The sequence below is a fragment of the Falco cherrug genome, chromosome 6 (assembly GCF_023634085.1).
Source record: "Falco cherrug isolate bFalChe1 chromosome 6, bFalChe1.pri, whole genome shotgun sequence".
Classification (NCBI taxonomy): Eukaryota; Metazoa; Chordata; class Aves; order Falconiformes; family Falconidae; genus Falco; species Falco cherrug.
Window position 1 is genome coordinate 81,112,332 of NC_073702.1, and position 17,952 is coordinate 81,130,283.

At 38.5% G+C, this 17,952-nt stretch overlaps 1 protein-coding gene across 8 annotated transcripts in view; it reads right to left on the reverse strand.

The window, feature by feature from the left end:
* The window catches only part of SIPA1L2 (signal induced proliferation associated 1 like 2), a 152,158-nt gene that overhangs the window by 110,349 nt on the left and 23,857 nt on the right, over nt 1-17,952 (reverse strand). For 7 of the 8 annotated variants that reach the window (XM_055714155.1, XM_055714159.1, XM_055714157.1 and 4 more), the window contains exon 2: nt 10,600-10,672. The exons of the other annotated variant lie outside the window; for it this stretch is intronic. The gene's annotated coding sequence lies outside the window, so the exon portion shown is untranslated. The remainder of the gene's footprint in view (nt 1-10,599; nt 10,673-17,952) is intronic. 8 annotated transcript variants of the gene reach the window in all.

Consider the following 17,952-nt stretch of genomic DNA (forward strand, 5'->3'; position numbering starts at 1 on the left):
ACCAAGTGCTAAGTGTAATTGAATAATCAGCATATGTAATGTAAAAAGGCTAGACTAGACATCTGTTTATCTGCTCCTTAGAAAATAGTTTTGAACTGAACCTGCAGCCCTCTCTGATCTTCAAAATGCTAAAAAGCACTTGCCAAAGAGAACAAAACAGGAAAACACACAGAAATCTTTCTACAGGTGTATTCTAAAGTTTAGAAGTGAGCAGGAAGACATTTCTAAATGTTGTCTTTAAAAAATAAATAAATCCTACTTGAGGGAAAGATGAAAACAATCAGAGTAAAAAAAAATCAGTCACATTCTTTGTAGCTGGCTTCTAAACATGATACATCACTAAGTAAGAGAAATTAAGTAAATATCGGTGAATGGTGCTTTGGAGCCAACTGACAAATAAAAAAAGGCAAAGCAGAAACAGATAGTCTATCTAATGTGCCAGTCACCCAAACATAATTAGCTGTTATCATCGTTAACAATAATGAAGGTCACGTTCCTACAATCTCCAAAAGACAAATGACAGAAGGAAGGATGTCACATATGGGAACAGCTGAACTCTTCCTTTCTTCTAAGCAGCCAGTCAGTATATATGTTGAACAAAAAGCACGTGAAATGGAAGCATGTGTTCCTGCCCCTCTTAGAAATAACCACTTCAAAAAATGTTTACCAATTTAGTTTATATTTTTGAGAAAACTTTGTTGCTGCAGTGGACTTTGATCCTCAGCATTTGCTGGCATGTAGCCCTGCCCTTCCTGAAGCTGTCCAGAACAGTTAATGTCACTGGTCTAAAAGACGACAGAGAAACCTCAAGAAATTTCAAGAAGAAAATCTTCCTGTTTATTTTTTTTTAAGTATGATTCCTTTGCATTCATATCACTTTCTCTAATCTGCGATGAGATGGAACAGAAAAACTGTATACAAGTGGACACTAGATGAAGTGGAGGATCTGGAAAAATTCTGTATTCCTCTTTCCTCCACCCACCCTGCCCCTCCCCCCCAGGGCGCCACGCATGACAGAGTACACACTCCATTCATAAGGAAGAATTTGACAAGGCAACAAATCAGGTTACTAGGCTAAATGAGAAAAGTGAGAGGGCAAGACAAAGAGAAAAATGCAAAAAGTCTAACAGGTAAGAACTACAAAGTATTGTTTGTAGCAAATTAATAACTTTTTAGAGGATGAACAAAGACAAACAGAATACTTGTGAGATTTCTGGTTTTGAAACTAGATGCTTCCTTGCCTCCTGCCCCCTCCTCTCCCCACTCATCTTTGCAAATAGACAGGGCTCAGAGTGTGCTGGGTTAATAACCAGACCAGATCAGCCTGCAAGAGCTTATTTTAAGCTGTCTGCATTTTTTAGATAGGAATGGATGTGACAGGCTACCCAAGACAAGACCAAATATAACAAGAGGTCATCTGTATCATATTATTGATATTTTAAGACTAAAATTTACTGAAAACAAAAACGCAGACATTCCATAGACAAGGTAAAAATACTACAGCATAGGCAGTTTCACAAAATTCAAAGCACAGATAGCCCTTTCAGACAATCCATTCTGACCCTGGAAAATGCTTCCAAAAGCTCGTTAAATCTTCCCCCCACCCCATAATTAACTGAGCCTGAAAAAAATCCTGATGTCTATTACCCTGCCACCTAAGCTCACTAACCAAGAAATAAATGACCTGAGCATTTTCCATACAACTTGATTAAGAAAGAGCTGCAAGCTACCTTGACTTAATCTTTTTAATTCATGGAATTTATCAGTATGCTCTAGCTTTTTCTTCCTTGGAAAATACACAACAGTTTCAACACTTTTCCTATAAATTTCCTCAGAATCACACAGAACGATTGAATAGTTGAGGTCAGAAGGGACTGCTGGAGATTATCTAGCCCCACACCCCCACTCGAGCTGGGTCAGACAGGTTGGCTGCTCACAGCCATGTTCAGTCAGGTTTCAAATACCCTCAAGGATGGAGAATCCACATCTCCTGGAAGCCTGTTCCAGTGCCTGACCACCCTCACAGCAGAAGTCTTTTCTTATGTTGATGGAATTTCATGTATTTTAATTTATGCCCATTGTTTCATGTCCTGTCACAGGGTACCACTGAAAAGAGCCTGGTTCCATCCTCTTTACACTCTCCCTTTGAATATTTATACATTGATGAGATTGCCCTGAGCCTTCTCTGGGCCAGTCTCAGCTCACTCAACCTTTCCCACAGGAGACATGCTCCAGACCCTTAACCTTCTTTGTGGCCTGCACTCTATGCTCTCCATTATGTCTGTATCTCTCTTGTACTGAGAAACCCAGATCTGGACACAATACTTCAGGTGTAGCCTCAGCAGTACTGAGGGGTAGGATGACCTCCACCAAACTGCTTCAAACACTCTTCCTCGTACAGCCTAGAACACCATTATCCTTCTTTGCCACAAGGACAAATTGCCAGCTCTTGTCCAACTCGCTGTCCATCCAAATCTCCAGGTCCTTTTCTGCCGTGCTGCTTTCCAGGTAGTTGACCTCCAGCACGTACTGGTTCATGGGGTTACTCCTCCCCAGATGCAGGACATGGTGTTCTCCTTTGTTGAACTAGGGAGGTTCTTCTCTGCCCATTTCTCCAGCCTGTCGAGTTCCCTCTGGATAGCAGCCCAACCATCGGAGATTTCATGTACTCCTCCCAGTATCATCAGCAAACGTGCTGAGGGCGCACACAGTTCCATCATCTGGATCACTAACGAAGATGTTAAACAGTATTGAACCCAGTATCAGGCCCTAGGGTACACCAGTAACTGTCCACCTGATGGACTCTGCGCTGCTGATCACAACCCTCTGAGCCTGAGCCTGGCCTTTCAGCCAGTTTTCAGTCTACCTCACTGTCCATTTTTCAAGGCCATCTTCCTTTATCCACCAAGCTAGCCAGATAGAAGTTTATCAGGTGGGTTAAGCAGGTTTTTTTCCCTTTTTAAAATCCATGTATATTGAAATACCTTCCAGGATTACTTGCTCTGTCACCTTCACAGGGACAGGCATGGCTGATCTGCCTGCACTTCCCCAGATCCTTCCTGCACATTTGCTTTCCTCCAGTCCTCAGGAACCTCTCCAAATTGCCATGACCTTTTGAAGAAAATCAAAACTGCCCTCACACTGACAACAGTCAGCTCCCTCAGCATTCATGGATGCATCCTATCAAGTCCCATGAACTTCATGCTCATTTTAAATATTCTTTAATTTAATCCTTGTCCGCTGAGGGTAAATCCTCCTTGCTCCACACTTTCTGGGATTCTTGAAGGCTGGTATTAACAGTGAAGACTAAGGTGAAAAATGTATTGAGTACTTCAGCCCTTTTCTGTGTCCTTTGTCACCAGATCGCCTACCCCATTCATCAGTGGGCTCACATTTTTCCCTAGCATTCCTTCTACTACATACGTACTTACAGCAGGTTTTTCACTGCCCTTCGCATCCTTCACCGGCTATAATTCCAGAGAGCTTTGGCTTCCCCTGAACCATTTTCAAGTTCTTCTATTTTTTTGATTTCTTATCTTTCCCATTCTATGTCCTGTTTCTCCAGTTTTTTCTGAGAATTCTCTCCTTCACAAATGATTAGCTCTCTTTTCCAACCTTCCCACTCATCCTGCATGGTTTTGGTACTAACCAAAACCAAGCTCATAGGATATGTTTTTGACCCATTCTTCAGCCTATCGCCAAAAGTATTTGCATTGATTCTTAATTATTTCAAATATTTCATAAGAGATCTTTTTCTGCATAAGCCAGAAAAAAAGGACTCCAATTAACTTATTGTAATCCTTCACTTTGTATAAAAGAACAACACACAATTCAATTTACTGAAATAAATTGGATTATATGAATTAAGAGATCAAGATGGTGTGCATCCTTTTCCCTCTCCCTCCCAACAACTTACTTTCATTTCTTTTTATTTGGTTATTAGGGCATTTGTTGTTTGTACTTCTATTATCTTTTTAGTTAGCACCAGTGGTGCATCAGCTTCTTCCTCAAAAAGAAAATACATACTGCATTTGCTGAGGGCTAGGGAAAAAAGGTTTTACACTAGGTTCTCCACATGTCTTTGAAAACAGCCATCCCCCTTCTAAGACTCACCACTCTCCAGCTCTCGATCCTAGCCTTCCTTTCCGTATACCCAACCTGCCAACACTCCCTCTTTTTTGCCCACGGCCCCTCCAAAACAGCTAGCACAAAACACAAATTAGTAAGCTCTTCCATTTTATTAACTTGCATGTTAATCCACTCTGACTTCTATTTTTGGTGAACCTTGCTAATGCACGCCTTCACAAGTGGTCAACTAGGGCTTCTTACTGTTATCTCTATTATTTAGAGTGGTGTAGCATTTGAACAGGTAAGAGAGTCCTACTGCTTTCCAAGTTTCGGCAAGTTGAATGGACAGATCCAACCAACCTAATAAATCTTCCCAGAACCCCAGACTTTGTGAGGCACAGTGCAGAGAAACCTAACAGCACAGGTATTTTTTTGGCTTGCTGCCCTTAGGAACCAAAATAGCCCTCGGCCTGAACTGGTAAGTCCTGCCAGATTTACAACAGAGGAGAACCAGACTAGCAAGACCAACTCTGCAGATTGATATGATTTTGCAAAAACAAACAAACAGTATTAATAGTATTTTGGATTATGTGATCTAATAATTTCTCCTGGGTGACAGAAGAAAGATTATGACTATGTACCACTCCAAAACTGAAGTATATAGCATACCATGCCTTGAAAAATAAAGCAGCTTGGTATTTTATTTATACCTGAGTAAGTATATTTTAATTCTTCTCACAGAGGAAAAAAATAACAATTTGGAGATTGAAAAGGGATATTTGAGACATCAGACATCATATGGGATTACTAAACATATCACATTGCTATTGACAAAAATGGTATGTGTTTATCTGCATTTCCAGCTAGTTATTTTTCACTTATTAGTCGACCTGCTGGAAAGCAGCTCTGTGGAGCAGGACCTGGGAGTTCTGGTGGAAAGCAAGTTGCCCATGAGCCAGCAGCGTGCCTGTGTGGTCAAGAAGGCCCATGGGACCCTGAGGTGCATCAGGAGGAACATGGTGATCCTCCCCCTCTACTCAGCACTGGTGAGGTCACATCTGGAGTGCTGTGGCCATCTCCAGACTCGCCAGTTCATGACAGACAAGGAACTACTGGGGAGGGCTAGTGAAGGTGATCAGGGGACTGCAGCATCTCCCTTATGAGGAGAGGCTGAGGGAGCTGGGCCTGTTCAGCCTGGAGAGGAGAAGGCTGAGGGGGATCTTATCAAAACATGCAGGTATCTTACAGGGTATGTGTCAGGAGGATGGGCCCAGGCTCCTTGCAGTGGAGCCCAGCAACAGGACCAGGGGCAATGGGCACAAGCTGAAACACAAGTTCTACCGGAATATGAGGAAGAACTTCTTTACCCTGAGGGTGCCAGAGCACTGGAGCAGGCTGCCCAGAGAGGCTGTGGAGTCCCTACCTGGACACAATAATGTGCAACCTGCTCTGGGTGAACCTGCTTTAGCAGGCTGTTGGACTAGATGATCTCCAGAGATCCCTTCCAACCCCGACCTTTCTGTGATTCTGTGATCTGAAGAGATGCCTGCCCACCTCAGCAATTCTGTGGTTTGTCCAGTACAGTTCAGCTTCTGGTAACAATCTTCTTTGCACAAAATGTGTGCCATGTTCTCCATGAAAAAGTTGTATCACATTATAATCTATGTAATTTTTTGGATCGGATTTACTGCTATACTTTCTTTCTTTGCATTAGTTTCTGAAAATATGGTATGTTTATATGTGAGCTGTATTGTTCTATCTACCACCATTTGTAACTATCAACACCACAAACAAACTCTCAATACTTCAGATTTTCAGTAATTCACATAAATGCATAAGCCTTTAGAAGCAGGTTCTTTCCCAGGTCACAGATACACTACCAAAATGCCAAACTTAAAATCAGATATGTTGTCCTATGTACATGTGTCCCTATACAATAATTATCAGAAATACGAAATAAGTGGTGGTTCAGTTTATCAGTAACTAAAGGTGGAGGAGTGGTGGACTTATTTATTACTATTACTAAAACAAAACATGCCACTGGATGCAAAACTAAGACCAAATGCTGCATTTATGTTTATTGATTCTATATTCGCTTAATATATTTGGACACATGCTACCAATCAAAAGGTCACCCAGGAAGTAGATGATGACTTAGGTAAGCATGGGTAAGTGTATCACTTAAATCTGTCATTTATATATTCTATGTGGATGTACAGCCTCTAATTTTAGTATCTGTTCCTCTGCCTTAACAGTATACCTACAGACATAACGCAGGCCTGTGCAGCTGCAAGAGCTAAACATCCTAATACAAGTAATTCAGATTCCTTTTTAAATACCTGCAACTGTAAACATTTCTCAAGCATTTAGAGTTGTGTGACCATTTCTAAAATACCCCTTAAACAGAAACAAACTTCAAATATTTTTTTTTTATTTTAGTGCTACTATTACTACTTAACTTCCTTCAGGTACAAAACCACTACAGCTTTCTACAATGAGATTGATTTTCTTTTCATCTCCTTATGCCTGTACTTATGATAGAAAAAAATTTCTTATGGTCTACAAAATACTCTAGGTTTACACATTTCAAAATCAGGATTACCAAAACTGCTAATCAGTATCAGTACCAGTACTACCATAATTTTAAGATACACCAAGAGAATTATTTCGACATAAGCATTTTAGTAGGATATATGGAAAAACAAACAAACAAAAAACATCCCAAAAAATAAAAATCAATGTGTATTTGGTTCATGGATGAGAAAACCACAGTTTTCTGCCCCCAGCTCTAAAAAACAGTATTTCTTGTGTCACATACCTTGCAAATTATGAAGGAAAAACAATGCATCTCATCAGTATATTAATACATGCAAGACTAGACATCTGTAATCTTCATTCTTTTTGCAGCATTATTATATTACAACTACTATTACTCTGAACCACAGAGAGAGCAAGTAAGAATTATAAATTGTTTTCCAGCTTCTGCCAGAATTCTTTGAACAGCTACTATGCCTTAGCTAACTGTACAGCCAAAAGATACAGCACATACAGTACTAGCAGTTATCATACAATACTAAAATAGATTTAGCAGAGTTAAGTTCTCATTTACTACATAATTAGCATTATGCAAATGCAGATATTCTTGACAACACATAATACCAAATATGTTAAAATACTGTCCTCTCAGTCTGACTAATTCTGAAACAAAACACACTGCTTATATGAAAAGTAGTAGGTAAAATTTTCAGAGGTATGTTCTACACTGCTATTAATATAGCAGAGCTTCATCAGGCTCAGCAACACAAGAGTCTGGTGATCTTATTCCGTATTACGGAACAGACCATTTATTGAAAAATGGAGTCTTAGATGAGAAGTGGAAAGAAACTATTAAGTTCATGTGAGCAAAGGAAGCCACTTCAAACCTGATATACAGTAACATGTAGCTATTGAGCATCCACCCAGTTTAAATATTGTAGTGCACAGAGGGCAGAGGGACTCAGGTGGCTGGTCAGAAAGTTCAATTTTGTTTCTTGCATCAAAGCATAAGCCAACCATGCCAAACCACTGGCAAGGAAGGTCAATTATTCAGACTCTCTTAAATCTATGATTCTTTGAATAGATTGACAAACCTATACAGAATCCAAAAGCAGTTATCTTTACTACAAATTTCTGAATGCATAACAAATTTAAAATAAAAATTTAAAAAAAATCAATTCTTCTTTCAGATTTTTTTTTCTCCTGGAAACAATATGTAGCTGAAAATGAAAGTTAAAAGTTTTACTGATGTCATCAACATGATGCAGAGAGAAAACTACTAGACTGGAGGAAAAGAAGTACAAACTGCAATTGCATGTAGAGTACTATAAAGTATAAGGCAGCAATTATCTTCAAGCCTGCATTTGGAATACTGGAATATTCTGGATGGATAGCCCTGTCCTGTATCTTCAACAGCCATGGGTACTTCACAAGCAGCTGTTGTTAGTAATTCTGCTCTCTTTCTGCTCTGTCTCCCATGTCTGGCTGACCTCCCTAGTCAGGTATCTTGTTTATGTTGTAGATGTCTGTCATGGGAACTGCATCACTACACCAGGCTCAGTCAGAAAGAAAAACATTGCCTCACACCAGTTACAGCCTAGTCAGAAAAGCTGGCGGCCAGCATGGACATTAGATGCTTGCACACCAGCTTTTACAAGCTTTGTTTACTTCCTAGGCAAACATAGCTTGGTGTTGAACTTACAAAAACTAAAAAGATTTTGGGACAGTTCCATTAAAAAAAAAAAAAAAAAACCACAACCAAAACCAAACACAAAACTCTAGTTTTATTTTCCTGTCTCAAAAAAGGGGTATTTTAAGAAAAAAATGGATCAGGCAAAGTAAGTTTTTGCCAGAAAAGAGAAGTTTCTAACCAGCTTCACGAATGATCTTTTACATTCTTCCTGTGTAAAAAGAACAAAGAGCACACAGCATTGTATTTACTACAGAAGGTGCTTGAAAAAATTGCAAATGAAGAGACTAGAATGAATACAAGAAGAAAATTATATTAAATAAGTTACACTTCATATATCACATATAATTTATAGTTTGTTTCTATAAAAATCTACTCTTACAAAACACAGCATTTCAATTGTAACAATAATCAGGGAAAAAGCTAAATTAGACTAGTTTCTCAGAACATTCACTTACTTTTCTTGGTATAAAAGTATATAATTCCTTATTTTGGTGCTTTGTAAAGAAGAGAAAAAGCGACTACTACAAAAATTAGCAGCCTAGTTTAGAAGATTACCTAAAACTTCTGTGTCTGCTTTAAGTTTGATATGATTTCACATTGATCATAGCCTCATAATATTATTAATACAGAAAGAAGGGAGGCAGAAGGGGCTCACCTTGCCACCTCCCCACCCCTTAAAAATCTGTCCATTACATAGAAAAGAAGGAACACGAGTACAGCACTTCTTCCCATAATACTCATTGAAAGGTAATTTCAGTGCTAACATGAAAGTAGGAAAATATTAAGAGCTTCTCTTAAAGAAAACTTTTCAGCATTTTCCTTACCTACTTTCTCCTACAGCAGCTGTAAAATTGTGAAATCCTGAATTATATCAAAGTGTAGCCTCACATCAACAAACATTTAATACCTCTTACCTTTAATTTTTGGTACACACCTCTGATACACATTTGACATTAGACTGCCCCAGGAATGTTGAATGAGCCACAAAGCATACTGTAGCCCTGTACTATTATTCTATTTCTTCTCTAAAAAAGAGATCTTCCACAACTACTTCTCCCTCTTGCTACTATCTCTGTCACCTTTTAATATGAGAAATCCATATTGCTAATTTTGCAATCATCGTTTTACTTTTCAGTTAGTTTTCTTTGGTTTGTAAAAGACTGAAAGTTTTTCATCTGGACCACAAGCAACTAAGCATACTTCTAAAACTCTTACTGAAGTCTCACACAATTATACACAATTTATTTCCCACTTTTTATAACTATCAGTATGATACTCCAAACAAAAGCAGTTACAGTACATATTTATAATGTCTGACAGTGACCAGATTACTAGGTAATAATATTAACTGAAGAATTACATATGTGGCAGATTTCGCTCTAGATTACGGTATTCTTGGTGAACCCCTGGAGTGAAAACAGAACAAATGAATTTGATCACGTTTTTCAAGTTTGTATTGAAATAGTCCCCAAATGTTTTCATGCTGCAGAAAGTAAACAATTTATCTATAAATCCCCACAAGCAGGTTTTATTCCAAACTAAACATGCCTGCACACAGGGACGGGAATGTGTTCATCCCCCAATACATTAATTATTTCTTCACTGTGCTGCAGGGAGCGTATCTTCATTAAATGACAGATTGTGTTCAGCCAACATGAAGTATTTCTAAACCTGAGCCATACACTAGAACTATAAAGCAATCCAGTTAGAATAGATCAAGGAGTTTTGCAGAGTTAAGAGCTATAGGAGTATGACTGTACTTCTTAATTCTTGCTACAGGAAACATCAAGATGTCATGATTTTTGGCAGCTGCGGGCTCAGAATTTTCTACAAGTAGCTTAATTAGCCCTTACAAAGGACACTCTTTCAGCATATTATGCTAGTGTCTATTTCTGGTCATATTAGCTCTTTTCCAGAGGAAGACCAAGCTAAGAATTTCCAAATCACCGAAATAATGATTTTATTTTTAACTTATTCAATATATTAAGGAATCCTTCTGTAGAATAACAGCTGTATAATAAGCATTGGCTCAAAGTGATCGTACCATACGCGTCAATATTAATGAGAGGCAACCTGCCAAGTTACGCATTTCAAAAAAGACTGAACTTCACTTGTACACTGAGCCATATAAACGATTCTCTTATGGGTTTGTTAAGATGCTTTAGATATCCCCAGGAAATTCAGTTTGTGAGATGTCAAACATCAAGACAGACAGTAGCACAGCTGCCATGTTATTTAAGAGGTCAGGTAATACTCCAAACATACTAAAAAGATATTTGTCACTAGTTAGAAATTAGGCATACCTTTGGCTAGAAGGATTCCCAAAGGATGCCAACTTGAGTCACTTTTTTTCCGGTATCAGTAAAATGGAGATACCTGCAATTCAAATGAGAGAGGTTTGGGGGTTATTTTCAGTTGAACATGTGCACTTACGATACTAAGGAGTAAGTAAAAACAATAATCATAAATGAACACTTATGTAAAATATACATGAAAACAAAGTATCCAGAACACATCAGTGGCTTTAAAATTCATCATAGTGTAACACATACCACATGTTATGTGTTGCAACAGAGAATTTAAAGCTTTTATCTGTGTGCTTTACCAGCAATAAATGGAAAAAAAACTTTGCTAGGGGAAGAGGTCATGAACCAGTAGCTGCCGAACCATTAGACTGTTTCATTATGGCTCTGCTTCAAAGGTCATGATAAAGGGTCCACAGCTATTCCTAAAACCATAACATAAAAAGCAAGTAGCCTAATAATATTTTCAATTACAAAGATGAGAAAAATTCATGAAATTACACAAAATGTTTTGAGGGAAGACAGTAGTCAGTTCATCAAAAAAGTTTAGAAGCATTCTATGAGAATCTGTGGGATGACTTCCAGCCAATAAAGTATCCAACACTGCAAACTTTACATTTGACATTTTTACTATTACTTCTAAATTAAGTAAAATAAAAGTACATGTAAAGTACAAATATTTTAGAGAGGTCTGTCTGATCAACATACAGAGATAGAGAACATAAAACCATGATGTACCAATAAGGTGATCTGGCTACCTATTTTACATCTGCGCTAACAGTTTCAAAGGGAGTTCCTTTTAGCATGACCTCAGATAGTAACATCTAGCTTGAAAATACACAATGTTACATTCATATTGAAAGAAAGGAAAAAAAGAAAAACACACACAGCAGGAACAGATGTTATTTCCTGTACTAAATCACCACCATAGGGATAAAAATAATTCTAGTAAGTACTTCACAGAATAGTGCATACAATGGAAAAGAACACAAAGCCTCAAAATCCTAACTCAACTGCAAATGTATGTATTATAGACACCAGCAACAAACAAAAAGCCCGTACCGATGGAATGCAGGACAGTATACTATTAACCTCATTTTAGGCCTGGACAAAACTAAGTATGCTCACACTAGCAAAAAACTCCTGGTGTAGTTATAACCTAGAGCTTGAGCAAAAACTTTCACCAGTGCAGCTTTATGGAAAAAACTAAACCAAAACTAAACTATACCAGTAGTACTGTTGACCAGTATCATTAGATAACTAATCTGTTTGCCAACAGAAGACACAATTTGTAAAAAAAAAATTAAGAAAAATCTCATTCCTAACCCCAAAATAACATCTGATGAAGACAGATTTCAAACATAAACCTCACTCAAGCAAAAGCTGAAACTAAAGCCAGAGATAAACTTTTTTAACATTTTATTCACAAATCCTGGAAGAACGAACTTGGGAACACAGTAACACCACCTAAAACCCGTAAGAAGTAAGAGTATCCAAATTCTAAACAATCTTTGTATACAGTAAAACAAACAGCTGAAGAATGAAAGATAGTCCAATAGGACAGATTTCTCATCTATGTTATTGTTGGGAGCAAAAATTCTATCTTTGTACAATCACAGAATTGCTTAGGTTGGAAAAGCCCTTTGAGCTCATCAGGTCCCACCGCTACCCCTGCCCTGCCAAGCCCACCACTAAACCACATCTCTCAGCACCACATCTACATATTTTTTAAACACCTCCAGGGGTGGCGACGGCACCACCTCCCTGGGCAGCCTGTCCCAACGCTTCACCACCCTTCCCGTGAAGAAATTTTCCCGATACCCAACCTAAACCTCCCCCGGCGCAACGTGAGGCCGTTTCCTCTCGTCCTGTCGCTCGTTATCCGGGAGAAGAGACCGACCCCCGCTGCCTACGGCCCCTGTCAGGTGGCTGCGGAGAGCGATCAGGTTCCCCCTGAGCCCCCTCCTCTCCAGGCCAACCCCCCCAGGTCCCTCAGCCGCCCCTCACAAGGCTGGTGCCCCAGCCCCTGCCCCAGCCCCCTGCCCGGCTCTGGACACGCTCCAGCCCCTCCACATCCCCCTGCAGTGAGGGGCCCAAAGCTGAACACAGTGGTCCAGGGGCAGCAACTGGCACGTATTTCAGTCCAATCTGACAAACGGACAACAATTTAAAACAAGGATTATCACAATTTATAAGAGATACACATAGTTCTATATAGGTACAAGTCCATACTGCAGTTTCACAGTGTCACTGTGAGACACATTTGTTCCAAAGTAAAACTGAAATTTAATCATAAACTAAATCAAATATATATGCACACAAACAAAAAACCCTATAACTGTCTCCAGACGGATAAGAATAACCAAAATACATGTTTATTTTCCAATAGGAGCCTCTGGATTCATAAATTATATTATCTGCATGAGAGGAAGTATCGGCCAGAGGGAGAACCAGAAAAGTAAATACATGACAAGAAAGCAACTGCAAAAATGGAAAATAGATTTTTTAGAATGGCTATGGAATTTGGTCAGTCTTCAAGAAGAAACTGGTTTCCATTTTCTATAAATAATTTTATGAAAATTCCATTATTAATGTCTTACTAAAAAAATGATATCTTCACACATTGCAAATCACTAGAAGAGCAAGCTTCAAAATATCTGTCTCGAAGACAATTTCCAGATTGCCTATTTATGGCAGTTGAAAGTGGAATCAATTGATCCACAAAGTAAAGTAGGATTTAGAGATTTATGTAGTTCTTTTGTAAGGCAGCCAAATGGGAAAACACAAGGCTTTGTCCACATATATATTTTTTTTAATCCAAAGTTCTCATACAGAACACTGCATCAAGAAAAGATTATTTAAGAATTGAGAAGACAAATAATTTAAATACATTTTTCAAATAACTCATGATTTCACTACCATTCTAAGATTTTTTTCCCCAAAATCTTGCCCCTACATTCACAAAGATCTCTAAATGGGGAAAAAAAGAAATACTCAACACTTAATGTATATTCCTTCAAACTCACATAAAGCAACAAATTCTAAACCAGAAAACAGGAGTAACTATGCTTATTTTCTTGAACGTACTTTAAAACGTATTTGTAGCATTAGATATCACAAAACTCCTGAGCGTAAAGTAATTATCATACATCTGTTTTCCCGGATATCTGAGTCCCACCGGCATCGGTTTTTCTCTCCAGGAATTAATACATGCATTTCATTTTCTGGTTTGTTAGTCTTTTCTTTTTTGAAATGTCCTTTGGATTTGAAAACTAGAGCCTTGCTTCTACAGCGACGAGGAAGCCTACTTCGCCAATGACAAGGCACAGGAGAGTTCACATAAAAAGATACCTGCAACACAGGTAGAAGTAATTCCTAAGTAGATTAGGAAGGCCCATCGTTATTAATATTCCTGTTTGGCAAAAGGTCAGTCATTCATAAAACCGTTGCCTGCCATGCACTGCACCTTATTTTCAACCACAAAAACATGAATTTTCTGCACAGATCTTTGGTATTACTTATGTCCAATCTTTTAGTATTTTCTATTCCTATTTTGTTATCATAGCAAAAGTGAGAGAGAATAATATCGGTACCAGACATCTGATTTTCTCCCGGCACATTTTCTTTCTATACTCAAAAAGTTTCAGCTAAGCAATAGAAACTGATTCCAGAAAGAATGGGCAAATGGGCAGCACCCTAGCCAGGACAGCCTACTTACAAGGAGGCTTCCTCATGCTCTGAAACACTGTACAGATGGTCACTGCAGAGAGAAACTCCACAGCAAGTTCAGTATGACCAGAATACCAGCTTCCTGTGGTCAATCTACACAGTAGGTCCAATGTACCCTGGACATGCTCAACTCGTAGTAAAGGAGCTGTATTTCTGCTAGGGTATCCGAGGGAATATAGGAGAACTTTCATGGGAAGGAAGAAGCCATAGTGAATCTCTGAAAGATAAGCCTTGCAAATGTACTAGAAAAGTGTAATTCAAACTCCTACACATACAAAATGAAGCTGGATATATTACATTTGCAACATACAAAGAAAAACATTTCTTACATGTGAAATATAAACCTAATGGTTTCCTCATTAAAGAATATACAGGACAAAAATGTAATTACATCCGAGATCCCATTCATTTTGAAAAAATACTGTGTTCAAAATGGTATGTCGTTGAGCAAAATAAATTAAGACATAGCGCCACAAAGACTAGCTAATGCTTTGTGAGCCATTTGGTCTAGATTGTAGGATGCTATTGGCATTTGTTTCTTCAAGACTCCAAACTTTTAAGAAGAAACCTCATGCTTTCCTCTACACCTAGATAAAGTCTCGTTCATGACTGCAGTAGCTCTTTTAGTAACTCTCTACTTAGAATGAAGAAGGAATTAAAAAATAGAGAGAGAAAGCAAACAACCAGACATTTCTGGCTTAGAAGAACACAAAAACACACACATGCAGCAAAGGAAGGATTCTATTTCTTCCATAAGGACAAACACAAGGCACATGCCACATTGACCAAGACAGACCCCGAAGACAGACCCCTCTCAGTTGCCATTTCCATACACACGTACACATGCTCAGTCTTATTTGCCAAATTAGACTGAAATGCCCAGACAGTAGAATTTCTGTGTGAACAACGGACAAAAGAGACAAAATAGGTACAGCTAACAGACAAGTAATACTGCATGCATATTTTCCCCTACCCTGCTCAGTTTTATCTACAAAGCCATTGTCTGTCCTATCAGCTTATACACACATCTGAGATGTCAGGAAAGCCAGATTATTCTATAATGCTTAAGAAGAATTTAAATACCTAATCCACAGTTCTTACTGATGATAAAGGTTCTTGTTGGTGCTACAGAAAACAAATGAAAATCAAATAACTATTCACAGAAAATAATTTTATAACACAGGCAAGTATCCCAATTCATAACAGAATTATAGTTAACATATTTCACAGGTGAAGCAGAACTTTGAAAATATATACACTCTACATGTACATTTGAAGTCATTACTTTCAAGAAAAATCAAATTATGACATTTCCTTATCAAAGACACTGTATTTCAAAGACAGCCAGCTGGAATACAGATATGCAAAAGTAACTTGAAGCAGTAATGAAAAGTACAAGTATCAAAAGTGCTTGTTTTTACAAAAAAGCCCCATGCCATAAGCTCTTAGTTTTTATTTTCAAGTTTAGCCTATATCTGATCAAGTTCTCGCAATGATCACAGGTTACACTTAGGATTTGTAAATTAAAATTAAAGCGCACGCAATGTCCTAACTGCCGCTTTGATTTCAGCAGCTGATGAGGGCACCTAGCACTTCACACGGTAAAGACTGATTACATGTATTTTGCTGCGTATTTCCCCTCCAAACACTAAACTCAATTTAGCTCCATACAACTTCCAATATTCCCAACACAATAGGCTGATCTCTGTAAAGGCACTTTTCCTTCCTTTCATGCAGAAAAATATCCTGTAAACAGCCTATTTCCCACTCCAAGTGACTACTTGTGTTTACAGGAAGGAAAGGCAACAGAAATCTTGCCATAAAACAGTGAGAGCTAAAAAGTTCTGTTTCACTTCCTACTGCCCAGGTGTTTCATACATGAAATCTATTGTAATTCTTGATTTCAGAGAAATGCTGCTTCTTTTTGAAACACTGACTGAGAAATGGAAAACAATAAGGTTAAGGAAGTAGCAGCGTGCTTTCCTGTGAGACAAAACAAAGATACACAATAAGCAAGCTATATACAAGACTGACAAACCTATTTTTCCCCCCTTAGCTCTGTAAAAGGAGACACAGAAAAATAACAGGCACCAACATTCAGAAAGTGAAATGTAACAAAAGCATGGACTGCAGAAAACAACAGATATCCCTGATCAGGTGTTCACTTCGTTTGCATTGCATTCCAGTTCTCCCCAAACTCCACCCTCTGTCTTTCCTTCTTCCATGTAGTTCCTGCTGTTACACACTCCCAAGTGTTTTTTCAAAGGCCCTAGATGTAAGCTATACAAGGCAGTATCTTTGCTTTAAAGCTTGTAAAATCCTTTAGACGCCACAATTCTTTAATTCATTGACTTGTGAACAGAGTTTTCCTTCTAAATCGATATTCTTTCTTAATTTTATGCTGCCCAGATAAGCATGTACAAATCCAGCCAGCTCTGACTAATAAAAAAAATAATACAAAATTAAAAAATCCTCTCTTATTTGACAAGGTTTTTTTAATACAAATGCTGGTTGCAATGTGACAATGTCTATTAAAAATTCAAAATGGAATTCCCCATTTACAGGTCTTTCTTGGACTCTGTATTCTGAACTGCGTAGCAAAGCCACAAGCACAATGAAAAAATAACTTGGGTTGGTTCAGGATGCCTGGCACTTCAGTTTGTACACTTGTTTGTGAGTTTCAAAAATACCAACATCCGTCATAGTAAGAATTATCTCTCTAAGATTTGTAACCCTCTGTTGCCCAGCGATGTGTGGAAAATTCAAATTCTAAAAGAAGTCAAGCAGATGAGACCACTAACCATGTGGCAGGCAACACATACCACTCAGTTTTAAAAGGAAATTGAAAGTTTTATCACTGTCACCTACTATCACAGCACATCTATCACAAGTACTGTCACAATATAAAATCATATAAAATATAAAAATACGACCACAAAGTTAAATTTGCCTCTCTGTGGAAGGGATACCTTTTTGATCCAGGCTGGCTGAACCTCACCAGCTCAGTCTGAAGGTATTTCACCATCACAATAAACATTGTTCCTAGTTCTCCTTACCGGTCCCTGTGCATGCCAGCAAAGGAGGGATGCCTCCCCAGAAGATGCGTTTCCAAACTCTGAGCATCTAGCTGAGAGTAGCACAGGCAACAGCATCAGTTCCTGGAGAGCACCCTGCCCATACACCCATCTCGCATCTTAAAGCAACAGCACGCCAGCTGGGCGGACTGAGCAGGCCCAAGTTAATTTGAAGGTCACCAGATAGATCACCACTGGTTCAGTCAAAAAACTTCCAATGAAACATGCAAGTAAGCTGGCATTTGTTGAAAGCAGCTTTCCATACCAAGCCAAACTGCCCTGTTATGTGATCAGTTACCTGGGAAAACAAATTACATCACTGCAGTCTGAATACTTAAAAAAAGATTTGCTAATTAAGCGCAATTAATTACACAGCAGTACTAATTTGAAAAGCAATATCCATTCAGCTTTTGTCTGCTTAACTCTCAGATCGACTGCCGAGAAGAACTGTTTACGGAACACGCTAAGCAACCTGCCGATTGGATGATCCTTTCTCCGAGATGAATAATGCAGAGCGCTTGCTAAGAAACACATAAGGTGGGCAGTGTTT